General features: G+C 38.8%; 1 pseudogene; it reads right to left on the reverse strand.

Annotated features, from left to right (window-relative positions):
- Nucleotides 1-2,102: 2,102 nt before the first annotated feature.
- Nucleotides 2,103-8,525, reverse strand: LOC101831241 (annotated as a pseudogene).
- Nucleotides 8,526-10,647: the final 2,122 nt, after the last annotated feature.

The following is a 10,647-nucleotide window of genomic DNA, read 5'->3' on the forward strand; positions in this document are numbered from 1 at the left end:
ACAAAAAAGAAATCATTATTATTCTGATATAAAGTCATAAAAGGCCCTACAAAAGTAAAAAATTATAGACATATATTCCTTTTGAACATAGATTTAAAAATTCTCAATACAATACAGTACCTGCAACCCAAATTCAAGAAAGTTTTGAAAGTATCCACCATGATTAAATTTTCCTCATTACAGTTATGCAGGAATATTTCAACCAAGTCAAATCAATAAACATAATATACCACATAAATAGACTTAAATATAAAATCTCCACCATCTTCTCATTAGATATAAAAAGTCTTTTGTTAAAAATCCAACACCACTTTATGATAAAAGTCCTAGAGACTAGGGATGAAACAGATGTAACTCAACATATTAAAGGGAAATTACAATAAGGACACAGACAGCATCAAGATAAACAGAGAGAACCTCACAGAATTTTAACTAAAATCAGGAAAAAGACAAGGATTTTCATTGTCTCATTACCTACTCATTATTGTATCGGAAATGTTAACTAGAGCAATAAGAAATGTGAAAGAGACCAAGGGGGTACAAACAAGAAATGAAGAAGTCAAATATATTTATTTGCAGGTGATATGATTTTATACATAAATACCCTTAAAGACTCTACTGAGCAGAAAATATAGCAGACAATTACTTTCAACAAAATGTCAGGATAAATTGTAAGACACAGAAATCAGTAGCTTTCTTAGATACAAATCAGAATGGCCAAGATCTATAAAACATGCTGGCAAGGATATGGAAAAATAGGAACACACATTCTTAGCTAGTGGGAAAGAAAACTGGTGCAGTCACTCTGGAAACCAGGTTGGGTTTCTTCAGGAAGCTTTGAATTAGTCTATCTCAAGATCAAGCTATACCGCACTTGGGTTATACCCAAAGGACTCTGCATCCTAATACAGAGATACTTGCTAATCATGTTCATTGCTTCTTTATTCTCAGTAACCAGGAATTGAAAACAGTCTAGGTACCTAACAATTGATGGATCGATAATGAAAACATGGTACATACATACAATGGAATATCATTCATAAATTAAGAAAAGTGAAATTATGAGAATTATAGATAAGTGGATGAAGCTGGAAAATAATTGTCCTAACAGAGGTAATCTGATCCTCCAAAACAAACATGCCACATTTTTTCTTTATGTGGATGTTAGCTTTTGAACTTTGATTAGATATACTGCAATCAGAATAACCACAAAAGTTAGGTAAGATTCTGGGGGATGGGAGAAGATCTTTTAAGAAGGAAAGATAGAATACAGTGGTATGGAAATATAAAAGGAAACCAGGATATGATTGTGGTAGTTTGATCCAATAGAGGTTTCATATCTAAAGCATATAAAGAATTATCAAAAACTGGACATCGAGAAAAAACATTTAAAAAGTGGAGGGCAGTACTGAGTAGAGAATTCTCAAAAAGAGAAACACAAATGGCTGAGAAATTGAAAAAATAATGTTCTATGTCCTTAGTCAGCAGGAAAAAGAAAATCAGAGCTACTTTGAGATTTCATTTTATATGAGTCAGAATGGTCAAGAAAAACAAAATGTTTGAAATAATTTTATTTACTTTTGTGCACATGTATGAATGCTTGCAATATGTATTTGGTACATGGACAATCACATGAATCTTAGAGAGCATTTTTCAAGAGCCAGTCCCTTTCTTCCACCATGTGGGCTTCAGGTATTGAAATGATGTCCTAGAATTGGAGTCAAGTGCCTTTGTATACCGAACTGTCCAGATGCTGCTGTATACATGTGAGAAAACTGTTTTGAAAACAATTTTTACAATAATATTTATAAATTTTTATATTTTCAGAGAATACATGAGAGCAAAATGTGCTAATTTGGAGATTTTTAACTTTGCATTATGCTCTGCAAACCTAAACATTGAAAATGTTATTAAGGAAGTAAAACCTTTTGTTAAATATCAGAGATGTTCGGACAAAAAAATTCCAGGTTTCAGGACAAGTTCAATTTGTTGAAGCATAATTTTAGAAAAATATGGTGATGGAAGTCTCAGATGTTGTACTTCACTAGAAATCTAGTCACTTTGACTAATTTTGGGCATGCAAACTCTAAACAAAGGACACATTATTCAAGTGACAAAATCCTACTTAAAAGATTTGTTATAGCAACTTTCATGTACTTGTTCCTTAAGCTGTAGATAAAAGGGTTCATCATTTGAGGAAGCACAGAGTACATCACTGAAGCCACTGCAGATTTTCTTGGTGAGGCACTCATTGCAGAGCTGATATATACCATAGAACCAGCCCCATAAAACAAGGAAACCGCTAACACGTGAGTCCCACAGGTAGAAAAGGCTTTGTACTTTCCCTCCAGTGAAGTTATCCTCAAGACTGAAGCCACAATGTGATAATAAGAATAATTGATTCCACAAAGAGGAATGCCACCAAATATGCAAGTTGCAGCAAAGAGCACAATGTTGTCAATGAGGGTGTCTGAACAGGACAGATTGATGACATGATTAAGTTCACAAAAGAAGTGAGGGATTTCCAGATCTGTGCAGAAGGACAGCCGTTGCACCATGAGAATGTGCATCAGGGCATCCATAATACTAATGAACAGAGAGATCAGTAAGAGCAGAAAACAAAAGTTAGGATTCATAATGATAGTATAATTTAAGGGGTGACATATAGCTATGTAGTGGTCATAGGCCATCACTGTGAGGATAAAACTTTCAAAGTATGTGAAAACAAGTACAAAGAAGAGCTGTGTGAGGCAGCCTGTGTACGTGATGCTCTGATCATCTTCTTGGATGCTCATCAGCATCTTAATGACTGTGGCTGTGCTGAAACCAATGTCATTAAAGGACAAGTTGGAGAGGAAGAAGTACATGGGGGTATGGAGGTGGAACTGAAAACTTATACCTAGAATGTAGGTTTCCCAGCATTGTGATCAAGTATATGAACAGGAAGACGCTGAAGTTGAGAGACTTGAGTTCTGGGTCATCTGTAAATCCCAGAAGAAGGAGTAGTAATACAAATGTTAGGTTTTTGGGCTCCGTGTTGCTTGTCAATCTTTGAGGAAAATGGGACAAAATTGAAATCTAATTAATCAAATCTTAATAAGGAAAATCAGTAGACCAGTGCACCAGGATAAAAATAAAAATTATGTTAATCACTATTGTCTTCTATTGTCTTACTGAATGCTAGTTGTGTTGTTGAGAATGAATAGTCAAAATTTTCACAGATGTCTTAGTAGTATTTTATCTTTCTTCTGTTAATTAAATTTCCTTTTTGACAATTTATTTGTCTGTATAAATGCATTCTGATTTCTGTCACCCTTACATCCAGATGACAGGTTTTCCTCCTTCATCATATCCCTTCCCTTCCACACACCTACCTTCTGATGCCCACCCACCACAATCCATTCCTTCTCTGTTTCTTTTCAGAAAGGGGCAGGCAAAGCATGCCATATGAAGCTGAAGTAGGACTAAATGCCCCACTCTAATGCATTAAGGCTGGCAAGGCAACCTTGTATGAGGAATAGGTTCCAAAAAGCCAACTAAAGCATTATGGACAGCATCTGCTCTCACTGACAGGAGTCCCAGAAGTAAAACAAGCCACACAACTGTTGTTGGAGAGGGCCTAGTCTGGTCCACTGCAGGCTTCCTGGTTGTCAGTTCAGTTTCTGTGAGACCCTTGAGCCCATGTTAGCTGTTTCTGTGGGTTCCCTTGTCATGTCCTAGACCACAAGGCTCATACAATCCTTTCTCTCTCTCTTCAGCAGGATTCCCTAAGCTCAGTCCAATGATTGCCTGCTGGTTTCTGCATCTGCTTCTATCAGTTACTAGATGAAGGCTGCCTGATGATGATAGGGGTAGTCACTAATCTACGGATATAGCAAACTATCATTTAGTGTCAATACATCGAAATATTTTCTAAGTCGTATTTAGTTCTATCCTAGATATCTGGCCATCCAGCCTCTAGGTTCTAGCACTCCAGGCAATGGCAGGGGTAGGTTCACTCTCATTGTTTGGGTGTGAGGGTAGATCAGTAATTCTGGAAGTATCACCATCCTTGCTTTCAAGTACTATTACAGAGTTATATTAATAAAAGCAACATGTTATTCCTTTTCTTTTCTTTTGTTTTTTGCTTTTCTCAATTTTAAATTTAAGTTAGAAAAAAATTATTTTACATATCAATGCCAGTTCCCTCTACCTTCCATCCTCCATGACCCCCTTCCCCACATCACACCCACACAGTCCCACTCCCTATCCACTGCCCAGGAAAAGTGAGACCTTACATGTGGGATCATCAAAGTCTATCACATCATTTCACACAGTGATCCCTCCATGTTGGAATGGGCATGCAAGGTCCATTTGGGCACTAGGAAAAAATCCTGGTTCTACTGCCAGAAGTCCCATAGACTGACCAGGTCTCCTAACTTTAACTCACATTCAGCAGGCCTGGCTTGGTCCTATGCTGGTTCCCCAGCTGTCTAGCTGGGGTCCATGAGCTCCTACTAACTCAGATCAGCTATTTCTGTGGGTTTCCCCAGTATGGTCATGACTCCTTTGCTCATCACTCCTCTCTCTCTACAACTGGATTCCAGGAATTCAACTCAGTGCTTAGCTATGGACCTCTACTTCTGCTTCCATCAGCTACTAGATGAAGGCTCTAAGATGGCATTTAAGGTAGTCTTCAATCTCATAGGGGAAGGGCATTTAAAGTAGCCTCTCCACTATCACTTAGATCCTTAGTTGAGGCCATCCATGTGGATCCCTGAATATTTCCCTAGTGCCAGATTTTTCTTTAAATCTGTAATGGCTCCCTCTATTAAGGTATCTTTTTCTTGTTCTCCTGTATTCATTCCTAGTCAATCTTCCTGATTCCTCATATTTTCCCCCCTCCTCATCTTCCCTCCTCTTTCTCTTACCTCCCTCCCTCCTCCCCCATGCTCCCAATTTTTTCAGGAACTCTTGTACCTTTCCCCTCCTCCTGGGGAAAATGTATGTCTCTCTTAGGGTCCTCTTTGTTTCTTAGCTTCTCTGGAGGTGTGGATTGTAGGTTGGTAATCCTTTGCTCTATGTCTAATATTCCTATGGGTGTGAGTACCATACCATGTGTGTCTTTCTGTGACCGGGTTACCTCACTCAGGATGGCTTCTTCTTGTTCCATCATTTGCCTATGAATTTCAACATTTCATTGTTTTTTCCACTGAGTAGTACTCCATTGTGTAGATGTACCACATTTTCTTTATCCATTTTTCAGCTGAGGGGTATCTAGTTGGATTCCAGGATCTGGCTGTTACAAATAGTGCTGCTATAAACATAGTGGAACAGACATCCTTGTTGCATGAATGGGCATCTTTTGGGTATATCCCTAAGAGTGGAATTGCTGGGTCTTGTGGGAGACTCAGTCCCATTTTCCTGAGGAATCTCCATACTGATTTCCGAAGTGGCTGTACAAGTTTGCACTCCCACCAGCAATGGAGGAATGTTGCCCGTTTTGCACATCCTCTCCAGCATAAACTTTCATTGGTGTTTTTGATTTTAGCCATACTGACAGGAGTAAGATGACAATCCTTTTGATGTTATGAAAGTTTCTTGTGCCTTTATAGGCATGCCCTCCTTTAAGTTAGAAAAATTTTCTTCTATGATTTGTTAAATATATTTTCTGCATTTTCAAACTGAGATTCTTCTCCTTTTTCTATTCATAGTATTACTATGTTTTGTCTTTTTGTGCTATATCAGATTTCCTGAATGTTTTGTGTTAGGAGTTTATAGATTTAACAGTTTACTTGGCTGATGAATTTATGTTGTCTACCATGTCCTCAAAACCTTGGATTCTTGCTTCTAGCCCCTGTGTTCTGTTGGTGTCTGTAGTTCCTGTTTACTTACCCAGAACTTTCATTTCCAAAATCCCCTCAGTTTGTGTTTTATTTATAGATTCCATTTCCATTTTCAGGTCGTAGATAGTTTTCTTCAATTGTTTTTCTTTTTCTTGTCTTTTTGGCATTCTCTAAGGGATGTATTGAATTCCTCTTTTTTTGGTTATCTTTTCCATGATTTCTTTAAGGAAATTTTTCATTTCCTCTTTAAGGTCCTCTATCATCTTCATAAACTGTTTTTTAAAGTTGAATTCTGTACTTTGACTGCATCGGAATATTTAGGGCTTGCTATAAGTATGGTTGGACCCCTTTGCCTAAGTTGTTGATTATATTCTTAAACTGGTGTTTAGGTATCTGGGTTCTCGATGATTAGGTCTAGGTGCTGATTTTTGAGTTTATGTTCGTTGGGTGGCTATTCTATTCTTTGGCTTCTGTTGCCTCTTTGGTCTCCTAGTCTTTGTGTCCTGGTTTTCTGGAACCCATTGTGGAGTCTTTTTCCAAGTTGGGCCTTAGACTTCTGGTGGTCAACTTGGCTGTTGGTACAACAGGGAAACTCTGTTCTTCTGACTGAGCAGCAGGAGTTCTTTGGAATGAGGAAAGATCCTGGGCTGGGACTGGCAATGTAGTAGGAGAGATAAGCTGTTGAATGTGTCTTGATAACAGAATCTAGGGATTGGGGCAGTTTATCTGGCAGGCAGGTCACTTGTTTGTACTTATGGCTGGTGTGGTCTGTACCTTAGCAAGTGATGTCTGCTAGAGTTGGGGGAAAGGCTGGACATGGAGACAATGATGAGGTTGGAGGGCTTGTCTGTTGGAATGGGTCTTTGTGATCAGAATTCAGGGAGTGGGAAAATTATTCTGGCAGGTTGGCTATAGATGTAAGTAGAGAATTCTCAGCAGAGGAATCTCAAATGGCCAAAAGGCACTTAAGGAATTGTTCAACATCCTTCACAATCAGGGAAATGCAAATCAAAAAACTCCGAGATGCTATCTTACACCTGTCAGAGTGGCTAAAATAAAAAACACCAATGACAGTTTATGCTGTAGAGGATGTAGAGAAAGGGGAACACTTCCCCATTGCTAGTGGAGCCATTTTGAAAATCAGCATTGTGGATTATCCTGAAAATAGGAATCAATCTACGTCAAGACCCAGTAATTTAACTCTTATGCATATACCTAAAGGATGCACATTCATGTCATAAGGACATCTGTTCAACTGTGTTTATCAAAGCATTATTCTTAATAGCCAGAACCTGAAAGCAACCTACATGCCCTCAACCAAAGAATGGAAAAAGAAAATGTGGTGCATATTCAGTGGAAAAAATGACATCTTGAATTTCACAGACAAAGGATGGAACTAGAAGAAACCATTATGAATGAGGTCATGCAGACACAGAAAGACAAATATGGTATGTACTCACTCATATGTGAATATTAGACAAAGGATATCCAGCCTAGAATCCACACCCCAGAGAAGATGGGAAACAAGGAGGACTCTAAGAGAGACATACATGGAGCCCCTCCCCCAAGAAGGGTAAAGAGACAAGATATCTTCAGTTAATTGGGTGCTTTGGGGGAGGGTGGGAGAGGTAAGCAAAGGAGGAGGGTAGAAGGGGAGGAGGGAGGAGATCATGAGGAATCAGGAAGATTGAATTGGGGAAACAACAGAGAAGGAGAGCAGAGAAAGGAAATCTTGATAGGGGGAGCCATTAAGGGTTTAGCAAGAAAATTAACTCTAGGGAAATCCCAAAGAATCCTCAAGGATGACCCTAAAAATCTGAGTAATGATAGAGAAGCTACCATAAATGCTCTCCCCCATAATGAAATTGATGACTACCTTAAATGCCATCATAGAGCCTTCATCAAGTAGTGGATAGAAGCATAATCAGAAGCAGAAATTGATAGGTAAGTAGTGAACAAACTCTGGGAATCCAGTTGCAGAGAGGGAGAAATTATGAGCAAAGGGGTCGAGACCACATTGTGGAAACCCACAAAAATATCTCACCTGAGCAAGTGGGGGCTCATGTATACCAGGCTGACTGATGAGGAACATTCATAAGACCAAACTAGACCCCCTGAATGTGGGTGTCTCTTGGTGGCTTTGGCAATCTATGGTGCTGCAGGCAGTGTAACCATTATTTATCTTCAGGGCATGAATGGGCTTTATGACACCTATTCCCATTGGTTAGATAGTCTCTCAGCCTAGATATAGGGGGAAGGACATAGGTCCTAACCCAAATGATATAACAGAGTTTGATTATCCCCTATGGGAGACCTAATCCTCTTTGAGGAGTGGATGGTAGGTAGGATGGGGAGACATTAGAAGGAGTGAGAGGATGGGAGGTAGAGGGAATTGGGATTAGTATGTAAAATAAGATGGTTATTAATTTAAATTAAAAAATAATTAAAAATAAAAATAGAAAAGATGACATTAATTTAAATACTGCCTTTGTATCAAAACATCTTTATTCATTTGAGAATTTATACATGTATACATTGTTCCAAGATTAAGCTCATTTAAAGCTACAATTAAACTGTCAACATGACTATCAAATGTTGATTATAGTTTTAAAAACTTAAGTGTAGAAAATATAATACACACATGGATTAAAAAACATTGAGGAATGTTGGTCACCTTAGCAGCATCAGGTATGGGTTCATTCTGATCTAGAGGGCTTTATATCCAATAAAAAATGGTTAGTTACTCCCGTGACATCTGTTCTCATCTGTTCTACTATTTTAATTAGTGTATCTTTCAGTAAGTCATGACTTTAGGTTGTAGGGTTTGTACCTGGTCTTTATCGATGATAAACTTTCATTTTTGGTGCTGAGTTCCTTCCAGAATCATAAGTGCTCCTCAGTAGCGGTGAAGATTCTAGATAGTCAAGGCTCACCTTTTCCATGTTCAATTACACAAGTCAGTGTTGTCTTCATCATAAGGCTGTAACATCACGATGTGGAAAACAACTAACAGCCTTGGAACTAGTCTGTGTCATTGATGGGGGGGGTGGTTTTGTGTGATTTCTTTTGCCAATTAATCAATATAATGTAGGCCATTACTGGTGCTGAGGCTTACTTGGGGGCAAAAAACTTCTGCTTTGGGCATTGTCTCTCCCATAGACGTCCAGAAATTTAAAGGTTCCCAGGTGGAGAGATTTTTTTTAAAGGAGTTGAGAGAGAATGTTTTGGTGTAAATGGGTAAAATGAATTTATAGAATATCAAAATTCTTAAATGTATTTGTAAAATTAGTTATACATGGATAATTAGAAATGTCTATTTAATTAATGTTAAATTCCGACCAAATCTACTGCTCTTGGTTAATTTTATAATTATATAAAAATATCAAATTTTTAATAATACTTTAATTACTTTCTACTTTGTGATGGATAATGAATACTAAATATAACATGATAAAATTAAAGATAATTTTAGTAAATATTCCAGAAAGTTTTAATATGTATACATGTTTTTAGTAATCAGTATTCAAGTATCTTATAACTTAATCTTCTCTGAAAAGTATAAAAACTACTATAAAAATTCTGGAAACATTAATGAAAAATAGAAACATCTCTGAGATTTTATACTTTTTTCATATTTTTTAAATTTTAAATAGCTTGTTTTACATGTCAATCCCAGTTCCCTCTCCCTCCCCTCCTCCCGCACCCCGCCATCCCCCCAATCCTCCCACCCTATTGCCAATTCCTTCTGCATAGGGGATATCTAGAGTCAATCATTTCATTCAGAGTAGGGTCCAGGCACTTCCCTAAGAGTCCAGGCAGAGAGAGCAACCCTCTTTGTATTATGGACACACGATGTCTGTTGGTATTCGAGGGATAAACAATGATCCACTGCTCAGGGCCCCATAGGTATCCCAGGCCTCCATATTGACTCTCACATTCAGGGGGCCTGGATCCGTCCCATGCTGGCCTCCCAGATGTCGGTCTGGTGTCCAAGAGCTCTCCCCTGTTCGGATCAGCTGTCTCTGCTGGATTTGCCAGCCTATTCTTTGCCAATTTGCTCTTCCCTCCTCTCTCTCTGTTGCTGCGTTCCTTGGGTTCTGTTTATTATTTAACTGTATGTGTTTGCCTCTGCTTCCATCAGTCACTGGATGAAGGCTCCAGGATGTTTATAGACATCAAGTTCACTATTAGGAATAGGCATTCGAGGTGGTCTCTACCCTATTGCTTAGCTTGCCAATTGGTGTCATCCGTTTAGATCACTAGAGGTCACAATGGTGTCTGATCTCTCTTCCAACCTATGATTCCCTCTTCTCCCTATCCTACCCCCTCCCTCGACCTTCCTGTTCCTCCACGTCCTACTCTCTCTTCCACTTCTACCCCTCTCTATTTCCCAGGTCCCCCTCCCCCCCACCTCTCGCCGTGTTCCCCATCTGTTCAGAGGATCTTGCCTCATTTCTCTTCTCTTGGGTACCATGGGAGTGCCAACTAGTACAGCCACTTTGGAAAGCAGTATGGAGATTCCTCAGGAAAATGGGTATCAATCTACCACAAGACCCAGAAAGACTCTTAGGCATATATCCAAAGGTGGCAAATTCATACAACAGGGGCATCTGCTCCACTATGTTCATAGCAGCATTATTTGTAATAGCCAGAACCTGGAAGCAACCTAGATGCCCATCAACTGAATAGTGGATAGAGAAAATGTGGTACATTTACACAATGGAGTATTACTCAGCAGAAAAAAACAATGGAATCTTGAAATTCGCAGGTAAATGGATAGCACTGGAGAAAACCATCCTGAGTGAGGTAACCCAGTCACAAA

Source organism: Mesocricetus auratus, unplaced genomic scaffold (assembly GCF_017639785.1).
Source record: "Mesocricetus auratus isolate SY011 unplaced genomic scaffold, BCM_Maur_2.0 Super-Scaffold_100040, whole genome shotgun sequence".
In the NCBI taxonomy this organism is placed as follows: Eukaryota; Metazoa; Chordata; class Mammalia; order Rodentia; family Cricetidae; genus Mesocricetus; species Mesocricetus auratus.